General features: G+C 39.9%; 1 pseudogene; it reads left to right on the top strand.

The window, feature by feature from the left end:
* Nucleotides 1-1,104: 1,104 nt before the first annotated feature.
* Nucleotides 1,105-14,568, top strand: part of LOC142204427 (NXPE family member 3-like) — a 28,239-nt pseudogene continuing 14,775 nt past the window's right edge.

Raw genomic sequence — 14,568 nt, 5'->3', positions numbered from 1 at the left:
CTCTACCATACTCCCACCTCTGCTTACTGTTATCCGCAATCACTTTTGGTATGATGTTTTAGCTTTGAAGACCCTCTCTCTGTTTGCTTCTGTGCCCTCCCCCCTTTTCTACCAGATGGTTCCCTGTGTTTGATCTCTAGGTTTCTCTGCCCATATTCACACCTGGTGCACATTTATCAAATGTCTTGCCAGTCTGTATAAATGTAAGTGCATAGGCCATGGAGACCGTGGTCATCGTGACCTCAAAGTGTGACTAAGTCTGCAGATTCTGCACCATTTGCATTCACGTAATAGGAACTGTGCTGCAATTATCCTGAACCACCACTATACAGTGGATGGCGCTGCTGTGCCAATCCTATTACTTAAATAGCATGGGTGCTGCATCCTGTCCACTAGCAGTTATCAGGCCGCAAGAACAGTCAACCCCCGACAGATCACATTCTGATGTCCAATGCCGTGGACAAGTCATCAATATCAAAAATCAGTTAGTGGCTTGAAAACCCTTTTGAAATAGTGATCTAATAAGAGCATTTTCTTCCCCCAGTAATAACAACCCCCTTTTGCGATATGCAATACAAATGAGCCCCAATATATCACTCTATGAGTTATTATAGCGCCCCCTTATAATTCAGTCCCCCATGGATTGAGTTATATCTGGCTTGAGAGAACGACCGTAGCCGTGTATGTCATCGCTCCCTCCCGCATTGTTATATTGATGGACTCTAATAAAGGACCAAGTTTTTAAGAAAATATCTTCCTATGGGTGAGTGCCCATTATATTGTATAAGGGCAAAATAAGGCAACTATTACAGTGTATGGACACTGCGACCCAATGGAGGCAACCGGAGGATGGGAGTAGAAGGTAACAGAGATGGCAGCAGTAGGTCCTGTAGTAACTCCTCTAGCTCACCTCCTAGATGGGAATATAACTGAGGGGACCTATGATGGACCTCAATGTGGTGTTAGATTCCCCTTGGGCAGTTGGGGATGGGTCTTACCTTGAGCGTGCTGTTCTTTGGAAGGGCCATAAGGATAAGTGCAGGAGCCAACTGTACTGTGGTAACAGGTAACACATAATAAATCTTCTCGATGGAAGTAGTAACGATGGAGTCCATTGCTTTGGCAGATCCCAGACTTGGGATGAAGGATGCCCAGAATCTAGTATGGTAGTTTATTGCCTTTTCTCCACTCCAGTAATAAATAGCCTCTGTCTTTCCCACCATAGCTATGGAGGTTGTAGTAATGTCTCCCACTTGACACACTTTCTCTATTCTGTGGGGGCTGACAACAATTCTTCCCTGTCCAAAGGTTGTAGCACACAGGCAGCTGAGCAGGTGGTTTGTCTTCCCTTAGAGAATGATGGGCTCTCAGCAGGTGGTCTTGTTTGCATCATAGTGTAGAATACGCTTAGGACTCCTAGGAACATATAATATATATATATATATATATATATATAGGGCTCCTGGGAACCTATCTATAAAACATAGTGTAGAATACGATGTGAAATGTAGAAAACAGGGCACTCACCCGCCACGGGATACATAAAACATTCGTTTTTATTTCATCCTCTTTAAAAAAAGGTCAAACCTTGACCATCGGGGTACAGAAGACGGAATGATGCAAAGAAACAAACAGCGACAATCGTTTCGTGCTTAGTGCACTTCGTCAGGCTTCTTTGCATCATTCCGTCTTCTGTACCCCGATGGTCAAGGTTTGACCTTTTTTTAAAGAGGATGAAATAAAAACGAATGTTTTATGTATCCCGTGGCGGGTGAGTGCCCTGTTTTCTACATTTCACATCGATATGTCACTGCCTGTCTAGGTTTTTTCACAGTGAGCACCACCCTGGGATTTAATTTTTTCCATGGTTTTTTGGGTGTTACAGCCAGGAATTTTTGCCAATACTGACACAAGATTGTGAATACAAGCGTTGTCGCAGTAGTGCCGCTGACTACTTTGTTCTTTGCAATATATGACTCATAGTGTAGAATACTCTTAGGGCTCCTAGGAACCTATCTATATATACCTATATATATATATACAGTCCTATGAAAAAGTTTGGGCACCCCTATTAATCTTAATCATTTTTTGTTCTAAATATTTTGGTGTTTGCAGCAGCCATTTCAGTTTGATATATCTAATAACTGATGGACACAGTAATATTTCAGGATTGAAATGAGGTTTATTGTACTAACAAAAAATGTGCAATATGCATTAAACCAAAATTTGACCGGTGCAAAAGTATGGGCACCCTTATCATTTTATTGATTTGAATACTCCTAACTACTTTTTACTGACTTACTGAAGCACAAAATTGGTTTTGTAACCTCAGTGAGCTTTGAACTTCATAGCCAGGTGTATCCAATCATAAGAAAAGGTATTTAAGGTGGCCAATTGCAAGTTGATCTCCTATTTGAATCTCCTCTGAAGAGTGGCATCATGGGCTACTCAAAACAACTCTCAAATGATCTGAAAACAAAGATTGTTCAACATAGTTGTTCAGGGGAAGGATACAAAAAGTTGTCTCAGAGATTTAACCTATCAGTTTCCACTGTGAGGAACATAGTAAGGAAATGGAAGACCACAGGGACAGTTCTTGTTAAGCCCAGAAGTGGCAGGCCAAGAAAAATATCAGAAAGGCAGAGAAGAAGAATGGTGAGAACAGTCAAGGACAATCCACAGACCACCTCCAAAGAGCTGCAGCATCATCTTGCTGCAGATGGTGTCACTGTGCATCGGCCAACAATACAGCGCACTTTGCACAAGGAGAAGCTGTATGGGAGAGTGATGAGAAAGAAGCCGTTTCTGCACGTACGCCACAAATAGAGTTGCCTGAGGTATGAAAAAGCACATTTGGACAAGCCAGCTTCATTTTGGAAACAAAAATTGAGTTGTTTGGTTATAAAAAAAAAAAGGCGTTATGCATGGCGTCCAAAAAGAAACAGCATTCCAAGAAAAACACATGCTACCCACTGTAAAATTTGGTGGAGGTTCCATCATGCTTTGGGGCTGTGTGGCCAATGCCGGCACCGGGAATCTTGTTAAAGTTGAGAGTCGCATGAATTCCACTCAGTATCAGCAGATTCTTGAGAATAATGTTCAAGAATCAGTGACGAAGTTGAAGTTACGCCGGGGATGGATATTTCAGCAAGACAATGATCCAAAACACCGCTCCAAATCCTCAGGCATTCATGCAGAGGAACAATTACAATGTTCTGGAATGGCCATCCCAGTCCCCAGACCTGAATATCATTGAACATCTGTGGGATGATTTGAAGCGGGCTGTCCATGCTCGGCCACCATCTAACTTAACTGAACTTGAATTGTTTGTCCAAAATACCTTTATCCAGGATCCAGGAACTGATTAAAAGCTACAGGAAGCGACTAGAGGCTGTTATCTTTGCAAAATGAGGATCTACTAAATATTAATGTCACTTTTCTGTTGAGGTGCCCATACTTTTGCGCCGGTCAAATTTTGGTTTAATGCATATTGCACATTTTCTGTTAGTACAATAAACCTCATTTCAATCCTGAAATATTACTGTGTCCATCAGTTATTAGATATATCAAACTGAAATGGCTGTTTGGTGCCCAAACTTTTTCATAGGACTGTATATATATATATATATATATATATATATATATATATATATATATATATATATATATATAAAACATAGTGTAGAACACTCTTAGGGCTCCTAGGAACCTATCTATCCAATTTCTAGCTCTATAAGGCAAAAACAGCTGAATATCAATGCTAAAGTGACAATATTATTGATTGCAGTCTGTTCACACCCGAGAGAATAATAGGTGGAGGTCCAGGGGAGATTATCAAGGTTTTTTTGTTGTTTTTTTTTTTTTGTTTTTTTTAATCACCTTCCGTTACCTCTTTTATGCCTCCTCTTGGAGTCTGTCTCTCCCACTCTCCTGTGATGTACCCGGGATCACCTCTAAGGCCTATGATTGGGCCTCAGTGGTAACCTGTGACCGTTGGTTATCCAATCACAGGCCTTAGTGGTGACTCTAGGTGCATGACTTTACAGGAGAGGTCAACATGCTGTGAGGAGGTACAACATAGGGAACGGAAGGTGAGAACGAATATTCTGTTTTTTTCACCTCCCCTGGGCCTCCACCTGTTAAGCTCTGGGGTCAGCATATAATGCTGTGGCCATTTTAGGCTGTATAAAATGAATCTTTTGGTTTTGTAAAAAAAAAAAAAAAAAAATAGTTTGGAAAATTTGGGTTGAACCCAGCTCAGTACCAATCAGTTCACCCACCCACTTATTATAACCTGGGGTCTGAGGAGTTATAATCACCCTGGCAACTCCTGTAAGGGTATATGAATGTTATATAAGATAAGATAATTCTTTAATAGTCCCACAATGGGGAAATTTCAGTGATACAGTTTCATAGATGGTACAGTAGTATATAACAAGAGAGAGACACATAGAAGCTCATGGCAGATAGAGAAATCCTAGGAATCAGCAACTAAAAAAGAAAGAAACACAGACACACTGCAGGATCATTTAGTTCTCTGTGTGAAATGTTGTTAATAATACAGCCCGACCGTGGTTGGAGGACATGAGGAGGGGGGGTCACAGCATGTAGATATAACAAGCAAAAAAAAACGTTTTTTTGCAGAGGTGGGGGACATATGCAGCTATCTTGATAACATGTGGCAGTTCCTTTGGTACGTAGTGGGATCTCCTGCTCACAGCTGATAGTTCGGTATCTTGCATCAGCGCTATTGTCCATTAACCACAAAAAAATGCCCCAAATATCCTTCATCACAAGCCCTCCTCTTCCTTTCTTCTTATCACTGTGTTCTACTGCCCAGAGAGGTCTGAAGCCATCCAGGTAGACAGGGTGCTGTTCTCTTGCCAAGCTTCCATAACTCCTGGGGTAGGTGGGTGATGGTTCCCAGGCTGTAACAGAGTCCCACGTGTCCACAGTAATAGAAAGAAATACCAGTCAGCTGTAGCATCTTCACACATCAGCAATAGACACCGAAAATCATCTCCTTGAAATGAAGAAGTCCACACTTCCTCCATGCCACATGGTGTCCATGCTGTCCTTAGCTCCTGGGGGGATGGTAACATGCACATGTGCACAGGAAAAACGCCAGGTCTTGAGTCATTGTCCATACTTAACAATAGAAACAAAAGGAACAAAATACTCCACAGGATCTTCCATTCGATTTATAGTTGCTAATTCATAGTGCTAGTTTGCTTGGTTACAGGATTCTTGAAGATACAGAGAAAAAGAGTGAAAAAGGAAAGATAAAGGTTGCTCCCAGCTTGGAGCTCTGTATCAGGCAGCCACACACAAGGCAGCGCCAGGAAGTAAAGCAAGGGGTCACTTCTTAGGACCCTTCTATTTGCTCCAAAATGGAGAGTTGCTCTATAAGAGTAGTTTTCATCCTAGTGGACTTGGCACCTCCATGCATTGTACGGGCAACTATTCATTTGTATTGTTTTATATGTTGTTGCATTAGGGGAAATAAAGAAAATCAGAGGGGTGGATGGTTTGTCAAACAGCCAAATGCACAATTTTCATTCATCTTTATTACTACATGTTCTGATTTTATAATGTTCTTAGTCTATATTCAGGTATTTAACTAGAGATTTAAAAGAAAAATATGGATCAAGGGTTAATGAGAAGTTCCCTCCTCCTCCTATAAGCACAACCAAAACCACAACTTTCGTTCCCAGTGCCATAAAGCAGAATGTCAAAAATTTACTTAGACTGATAGATTGGCCCAGTCCTCCATCTGCTATCAAACACTTGAACTTCTCCACCAGTCCTACCAAGTCTAGTTACCATTTGCTGAATCCACGGAAAGTATATCAAACTGGAGAGAAGGTGGAAGTGATCATCACAGCTCGGGATCACAATGGCCAGCTTAAAGAGTATGGTGGAGACTTCTTTCGAGCCAAGCTTCACTCACCAGATCTTAAAGCCGGAGTGACAGGACAGGTGAAGGACTATAATAATGGAAGCTACTTGGTGACATTCCTTCTTCCATGGCCAGGAAAAGCTCAAGTCCAGATCAGACTCATTCACGCCAGTGAAGCTGTTGATGTTCTTAAGAGGAAGCGCGAGGATTCACCAGGAAAGGTAAAAAGATCAAAGAGATCAATAAAGTCATAACAGACAGTAAGAGAGCATTTCCCTCTATGTACAAGAATATAACTACTATAATACTACCTCCTATGTACAAGAATATAACTACTATAAATACTGCTCCTATGTACAAGAATATAACTACTATAATACTACTCCTATGTACAAGAATATAACTACTATAATACTACCTCCTATGTACAAGAATATAATTACTATAATACTACTCCTATGTACAAGAATATAACTACTATAATACTACTCCTATGTACAAGAATATAACTACTATAATACTACTCCTATGTACAAGAATATAACTACTATAATACTACTCCTATGTACAAGAATATAATTACTATAATACTACTCCTATGTACAAGAATATAACTACTATAATACTGCCCTATGTACAAGAATATAACTACTATAATACTACCTCCAATGTACAAGAATATAAATACTATAATACTACCTCCAATGTACAAGAATATAACTACTATAATACTACTCCTATGTACAAGAATATAACTACTATAATACTGCTCCTATGTACAAGAATATAACTACTATAATACTGCTCCTATGTACAAGAATATAACTACTATAATACTGCTCCTATGTACAAGAATATAACTACTATAATACTGCTCCTATATACAAGAATATAACTACTATAATACTGCACCCTATGTACAAGAATATAACTACTATAATACTACTCCTATGTACAAGAATATAACTACTATAATACTACTCCTATGTACAAGAATATAACTACTATAATAATACCTCCTATGTACAAGAATATAACTACTATACTACTGCTCCTATGTACAAGAATATAACTACTATAATACTGCTCCTATATACAAGAATATAACTACTATAATACTACTCCTATGTACAAGAATATAACTACTATAATACTACTCCTATGTACAAGAATATAACTATTATAATACTACCTCCTATGTACAAGAATATAACTACTATAATACTACCTCCTATGTACAAGAATATAACTACTATAATACTGCTCCTATGTACAAGAATATAACTACTATAATACTGCTCCTATGTACAAGAATATAACTACTATAATACTGCTCCTATATACAAGAATATAACTACTATAATACTGCACCCTATGTACAAGAATATAACTACTATAATACTACTCCTATGTACAAGAATATAACTACTATAATACTACTCCTATGTACAAGAATATAACTACTATAATAATACCTCCTATGTACAAGAATATAACTACTATACTACTGCTCCTATGTACAAGAATATAACTACTATAATACTGCTCCTATATACAAGAATATAACTACTATAATACTACTCCTATGTACAAGAATATAACTACTATAATACTACTCCTATGTACAAGAATATAACTACTATAATACTACCTCCTATGTACAAGAATATAACTATTATAATACTGCTCCTATGTACAAGAATATAACTACTATAATACTGCTCCTATGTACAAGAATATAACTACTATAATACTACCTCCTATGTACAAGAATATAACTATTATAATACTGCTCCTATGTACAAGAATAGAGGAAAATTTACTCACCGAAATTTTCATTTCCTGTAGTCCGTAGGCAGCACAATTACACAAGGGATTTCATCCCCTAGGTACAACCAGAGAGACAGGTTAGTTAGCAATCGTGAATAATTAAGCAATTAACAAGGACCCCTCCTATAAAGGTAAGGAAGTCGGCTGGCCCAATTGTGTTTTTTTTGAAGCAATAGACATTCAATAGGGAGGGTCGCTTGTGCTGCCTACGGACTACGGGAAATGAAAATTTCGGTGAGTAAATTTTCCTCTTTCCCGTACGTCCTACGGCAGCACAATTACACAAGGGATTTGAGAAGCAATGAGATAACAGGGAGGGATGCCGGCCGCCACTCTTTGCCTAATAAGGATCGCACTGCTGCTCGTGAATCGAGTCTGTAGAGTTTGATAAATGTGAATGAAGAGGATCCGGTTCCGTCATGTGCATTTGTTCTAGTGGAATCTGTCCCACTTCTTCCCATGATGTGAACATGGGCCGAGCGGCATGAGCTCTGACTTTAGCGGAGATTGCAGATCACTCAGTTGGTAGCACATTTCAGCCGCAGCCCTGAACCATCTTGCCAGTGGGGCTTTTACTTGTCCTTTGCCCCCTTATTTGGGCCATAATGTTGCCAGTAAAATTTTGGCTTTCCTGAAGCTGTTGGATCTCTACATCCAGACAGGAGTTCTCTGTAACATGTAAAGATGCCACTTTAGTTACTCCTCTCCCTAAGGTTTAGGGAAGACCCTGGCAAGGCAACGTCCGGGCTGATCTGCTTGAAAGAGGGACCTTAGGAAGGAACCCTGGAATGGCTCTCAAGAGCAGACAAACTCCTAGGAACTCCGATAGGACTCTTTGTAGTAGAGAGCCTGTAACACACTAATATGTCTGGTAGATATGATGGCGATTAAGAAGAAACTTTGAAGTTTAGCCATTTATTGAGACTTCTTGAAGTGGCTCAAATGGAGATTCAGCACATTAATGACCCTGCAGGGCCCTAAGAATACCTTTTTTTTTTTTTTTTTCGGTGACAAAACAGACTTAACATTTGCAATGCTTTGAAGAAAGGTTCTTATGAGGTGGAGACTAACGAGTATATGAGCATATTCAAAATAGCATATATGAGTATACCAGACAATATGTGAGTATATCCACAATCGGATATATGAGAATATACAATGAAAAATGTCCGAGTATATATAATGGAAAATATGTGCATGTATCCACAATAGAATATATGTAAGTATATACAATGGGCGATATGCGAGTCCACACATCAGACTACATGTGAGTATAATCACCATAGTATAGGACCATATCCACCAGAGCTCATGAGTATCTCTATAATCAAGTATATGCGAGTGCAACCATAAATAAAGCACATGTGAGTATGTATACAACGGAGTTTATGTGAGTGTAAACATGCTAGAGTGTATCCACAACAAAGTATTTTTGAGTATATACACAGCAGAGTATGTGAGTATACACAGTGTATGTGAGTATATACACAATAGATTGTATGTGAGCATACACACAGTAGAGAATATGTGAATATATACACCATGGAGTGTATGTGAGCATACACACAGTAGAGTGTCTGTGAGTATATACACAGCAGTGTGTATGTGAATATATACACAATAAAGAACATGCAAATATATACACGGTAGAGTGTATGTGAGTATGCACACAATGAAGTGTATGTGAGTATATACACAGTAGAGTGTATGTGAGTATATACACAATGGAGTGTATTGAGTATATACACAGTAGAGTGTATGTGAATATATACACGATAAAGAACATGCTAATATATACACGGTAGAGTGTATTGAGTATACACACAACGGAGTGTATGTGAGTATATACATAGTAGAGTGTATGTGAGCATACACACAATGGAGTGTATGTGAGCACATACACAGCAGAGTATGTAAGTATATATCCAGAGTGTATGTGAGTATATACACACTGGAGTGTATGTGAGCATACACACAGTGGAGTTTATGTGCGTATATAAACAATAGAGTGTGTGAGTATATAGACAGTGGAGTGTATATACACCACAGAAGATATATTCTAAGATCCTGTGGATACAGATCTTATTTTATGCAAATGAGTATCACAGAGACATCTGAAGGATTCTCCATCTGTGTCAGTGCCCGGAGGACTTCTGCCCTCGGACTCGTCTTCTAAATCTCTGGTGAGATGAGCGAGCCGTATACATAGTGACCTGGCAACTGGAATCACAAAGATGTATTGTAAACTCCTATGGAGGATATAGAAGGTTCCTACAAGACACAATCTGGTTTGTTGTTTTGCTTGCTTTTTTAGCCAATGGAGTTAGTGATTCCCAGTCAGTCTCCTCTGCTGGCACTTGCCTGGCCCGGAGCGGACAATGGTAGGCACTTCCAGTCCACAATGGTCATGGACATTTCAGTGACAGGAAGATCTAGCTTAGGAACCAATTCCCAATCATGAGTGGAGAAGATATCCCGGCTGTAGGTTGTGTCACATCTAGATCCAGATACACAGGTTGTTTTTGTTTGTTTGTTTTTTGTTTGTTTTGTTACTTTCTCGGAGTCTCCTGGTCACATTGTAGCCATTCCTGCAGGACTGGAGGACTCGGGTAAACCTTGCCCTTAGTTACATGACAATAATAGAGCTTCTTTCTCAGGCTCCATCCTACGCTGTTTTAACTCATTAGTGGGCCCAGTGCAAGCTGCTGCAGCACCTCATTAAATATAGCATCCGTTTCTGCAGAATCTCCTGATAGACCTGTCCGCTTTATTCAGTGCGGTAGATTTATCCCTAGTCTGACACTTTCCATTTACACTATGGTGCGCGGCTTTACCACATAATCTATGCAACCGAAACATATGTCGAGGACTCCAGTGCAGATTTTCTTGTGCACAGCATACAGCGCTTACAGTGGTGTAAGGAGGCGTTCACATGTAGGGATTTGCGCCCCTAAACAGCGACAGACTTTGTCCAGACTCCGCCTCTATTGTTTGCAATGGAAGGTGCAGGTTGTGGGAGGACACTGGAAGGAGAAACCGCTAACTCCTGTAAGTCCTGTAAGACTCCTTATGGATAAGGCCCCAATAGTGGAGGAAAGACCGCAGCAGAATCCAGTGTCTGTCAGACATTCAGCCGCAGGAGCAGAAGGCTGGACAATGAAGAGGAGCAGTGTGAATGGCCCCTAACTGGGCACAGCATAAAACATTATCCGGATATGTCTCTACCAGCCCTGACCTGCGCCTTGTCTGCGGCATTCTGCAAATTTGTGCAGTGTAGAGTCTGGGGAGGGCCCTGGCGCAGAAGATAATCAGTCACTTTATTATGGAATATATATCTGACTATATTTGTCATTATAGCGGACACTGCACGCCGCCATCCAGGGCTCCACCTAAACTTCAGCACATCTGCAACAGTAAATCCACTGGCTGTCACCCAGCTCTCCAAGAAACAGATTCAATGGTCTGACCACAGAACATGTCCGATCTCTAAGACAGGGATAGGAAAAATTGACCGTAACACAATCTGCTTTAGGTGGGACACGGCTGCATTGGCGCGGTATTCTATGAGCAGGAGCCTGATATGCAACCATAGATCATGAGGGGCTCTTTACTTGTTTCCCAAACTTAAGGGATCAACACCAGACCCTTCATTAGAGATGTAGAGGGAACGCTCTGCAGCAATGCATCATCTACCGCTCTGCACCGCTCCAGAACTGCCATACCTGGCAAATAACAAGGCACATTGTATGTAAGAAACCTAACTATAGGGCCCATAGGCTGCTGCGCTGGCAAAGGTATTGACAACGTGACTACCTGCCCAGCAGGAGAGGGGGAAATAAACCAGTCATGGCAATATATTTATTGTTTGTTATTTGTTTTGGTTTTGTTTTCTTTTGCAGACTCTCCGCCTCTCATATGAAGTGCCAGCCGGGCCCGGGGCAGCTGCACCATTTGCCCTGTGATTACAGGAACCTGGTTACATCTCTTTAGCAAAATTCCCTGAGTTTTAAACTGCGTTAAGTAAAAAAATTCCCATTGTCCTTGAACACAAAACTCCTGGGTCATCTGAATTTAGGATTTAATCCCTCAAGATTGTAAGAGCTGGCGGAGCTTGATACTGGTCACTGGGAGAGGGAGACATCCTGAACCCTTAGTAAGCTGCTGTATACCCCCTCCATACATGCTGTAGTGCCCTCTCCTGGAGAGGAGGCCACAGGTGAGGAACAATTCACACAGGTGTCTGCTACCAGGTCCTCAGGTAGGGGCTGCGGCCTCGACTGCCCCCTGTGTCTGGACTTACAGGTCCTCTACTGCCCCCTGTGTCTGGTCTTACAGGTCCTCTACTGCCCCCTGTGTCTGGACTTACAGGTCCTCTTACTGCTCCCGCAGACATCTAAACAGAACAAATACAGTTAGCAGAGCTTCAGCATGCGGAGAGTTAATAGTGTACAGAGCTGGACCCAGCCGGGCAAACAACATGGAGCAGCTTAGCACATACAGCCATACTTACACAGTAAGCAGAGGGCAGAGCAGGAGGCGAGTGCAGCATGTGAGGAGTCACAGTGTGTACTGGAACCAATGCAGAGCTAAACACAGCAGGGCAAACAACATGGAGCAGCTCAGACCATACAGCCATACTTACCGCAGTAAGCAGAGGGCTGAGCAGGAGGTGATCCCCATACTGCCGGCTACTGGCATGTGAAGGGTTACAGTGTATAATAAAACCAGTGCAGAGCTGAACACCAGGATAGACAACATGGAGCTGCTCAGAACATTCAGCCTTACTTACCTCAGCAAGCAGAGTGCTGAGCAGGAGGTAAAGTGCGCCATGTTGCCGGATACTGGCTCCATTCCTTATGGTGGCTGCAGTGTTGATGCCAGTCCTGGAACAACATGCCTCATTTCTCGAGGAGCGCGCGCGCCATTCTCAGTGCGCCATTTGTAGTGGATTGCTGGGCTAGGCGCGCATGCTTCAGGGAGAACCTGAAGCGCCTCCATGTGCTACCATCCATGTTTAGTGGGGAATTCCTGACCATGTAATTCCACCCACATGTGAACCAAGGCAAGTCCAAATAGAAACGATCGGCATCATCTTGGAACACCTTCGGAACTGAGGGACAGGGACCCAGCCCTGTATACAGCCCGGAAAAGCCCAGCAACTGCCGAAAAGTCCTTAACACATCCTGTCTCTTCAGGCACCTAGAGAGAAAAAAGAACACAATTGGGCCAGCCGACTTCCTTACCTTTATAGGAGGGGTCCTTGTTAATTGTTTAATTATTCACGATTGCTAACTAACCTGTCTCTCTGGTTGTACCTAGGGGATGAAATCCCTTGTGTAATTGTGCTGCCGTAGGACGTACGGGAAATAACTACTATAATACTACTCCTATGTACAAGAATATAACTACTATAATACTACTCCTATGTACAAGAATATAACTACTATAATACTACTCCTATGTACAAGAATATAACTACTATAATACTACTCCTATGTACAAGAATATAACTACTATAATACTACTCCTATGTACAAGAATATAACTACTATAATACTACTCCTATGTACAAGAATATAACTACTATAATACTACTCCTATGTACAAGAATATAACTACTATAATACTGTTCCTATGTACAAGAATATAACTGCTATAATACTACTCCTATGTACAAGAATATAACTACTATAATACTACTCCTATGTACAAGAATATAACTACTATAATACTACTCCTATGTACAAGAATATAACTACTATAATACTACTCCTATGTACAAGAATATAACTACTATAATACTACCTCCTATGTACAAGAATATAACTACTATAATACTGCTCCTATGTACAAGAATATAACTACTATAATACTACCTCCTATGTACAAGAATATAACTACTATAATACTGCTCCTATGTACAAGAATATAACTACTATAATACTACTCCTATGTACAAGAATATAACTACTATAATACTACGCCTATGTACAAGAATATAACTACTATAATACTACCTCCTATGTACAAGAATATAACTACTATAATACTGCTCCTATGTACAAGAATATAACTACTATAATACTACCCCCTATGTACAAGAATATAACTACTATAATACTGCTCCTATGTACAAGAATATAACTACTATAATACTGCCCCTATGTACAAGAATATAACTAAATATAACTACTATAATACTACTATGTACAAGAATATAACTACTATAATACTGCCCCTATGTACAAGAATATAACTACTATAATACAGCCCCTATGTACAAGAATATAACTACTATAATACTACTCCTATGTACAAGAATATAACTACTATAATACTGCCCCTATGTACAAGAATATAACTACTATAATACTGCTCCTATGTACAAGAATATAACTACTATAATACTACTCTTATGTACAAGAATATAACTACTATAATACTGCCCCTATGTACAAGAATATAACTACTATAATACTACTCCTATGTACAAGAATATAACTACTATAATACTGCCCCTATGTACAAGAATATAACTACTATAATACTACTCCTATGTACAAGAATATAACTACTATAATACTACTCCTATGTACAAGAATATAACTACTATAATACTACCCCTATGTACAAGAATATAACTACTATAATACTACTCCTATGTACAAGAATATAACTACTATAATACTACTCCTATGTACAAGAATATAACTACTATAATACTACTCCTATGTACAAGAATATAACTACTATAATACTACTCCTATGTACAAGAATATAACTACTATAAAACTGTTCCTATGTACAAGAATATAACTGCTATAATACTACTCCTATGT

The sequence above is a fragment of the Leptodactylus fuscus genome, chromosome 5, assembly GCF_031893055.1.
Source record: "Leptodactylus fuscus isolate aLepFus1 chromosome 5, aLepFus1.hap2, whole genome shotgun sequence".
Taxonomy (NCBI): Eukaryota; Metazoa; Chordata; class Amphibia; order Anura; family Leptodactylidae; genus Leptodactylus; species Leptodactylus fuscus.
The sequence above is the reverse complement of the archived record's forward strand: the minus strand, read 5'-3'. Positions and strand labels throughout refer to the sequence as shown.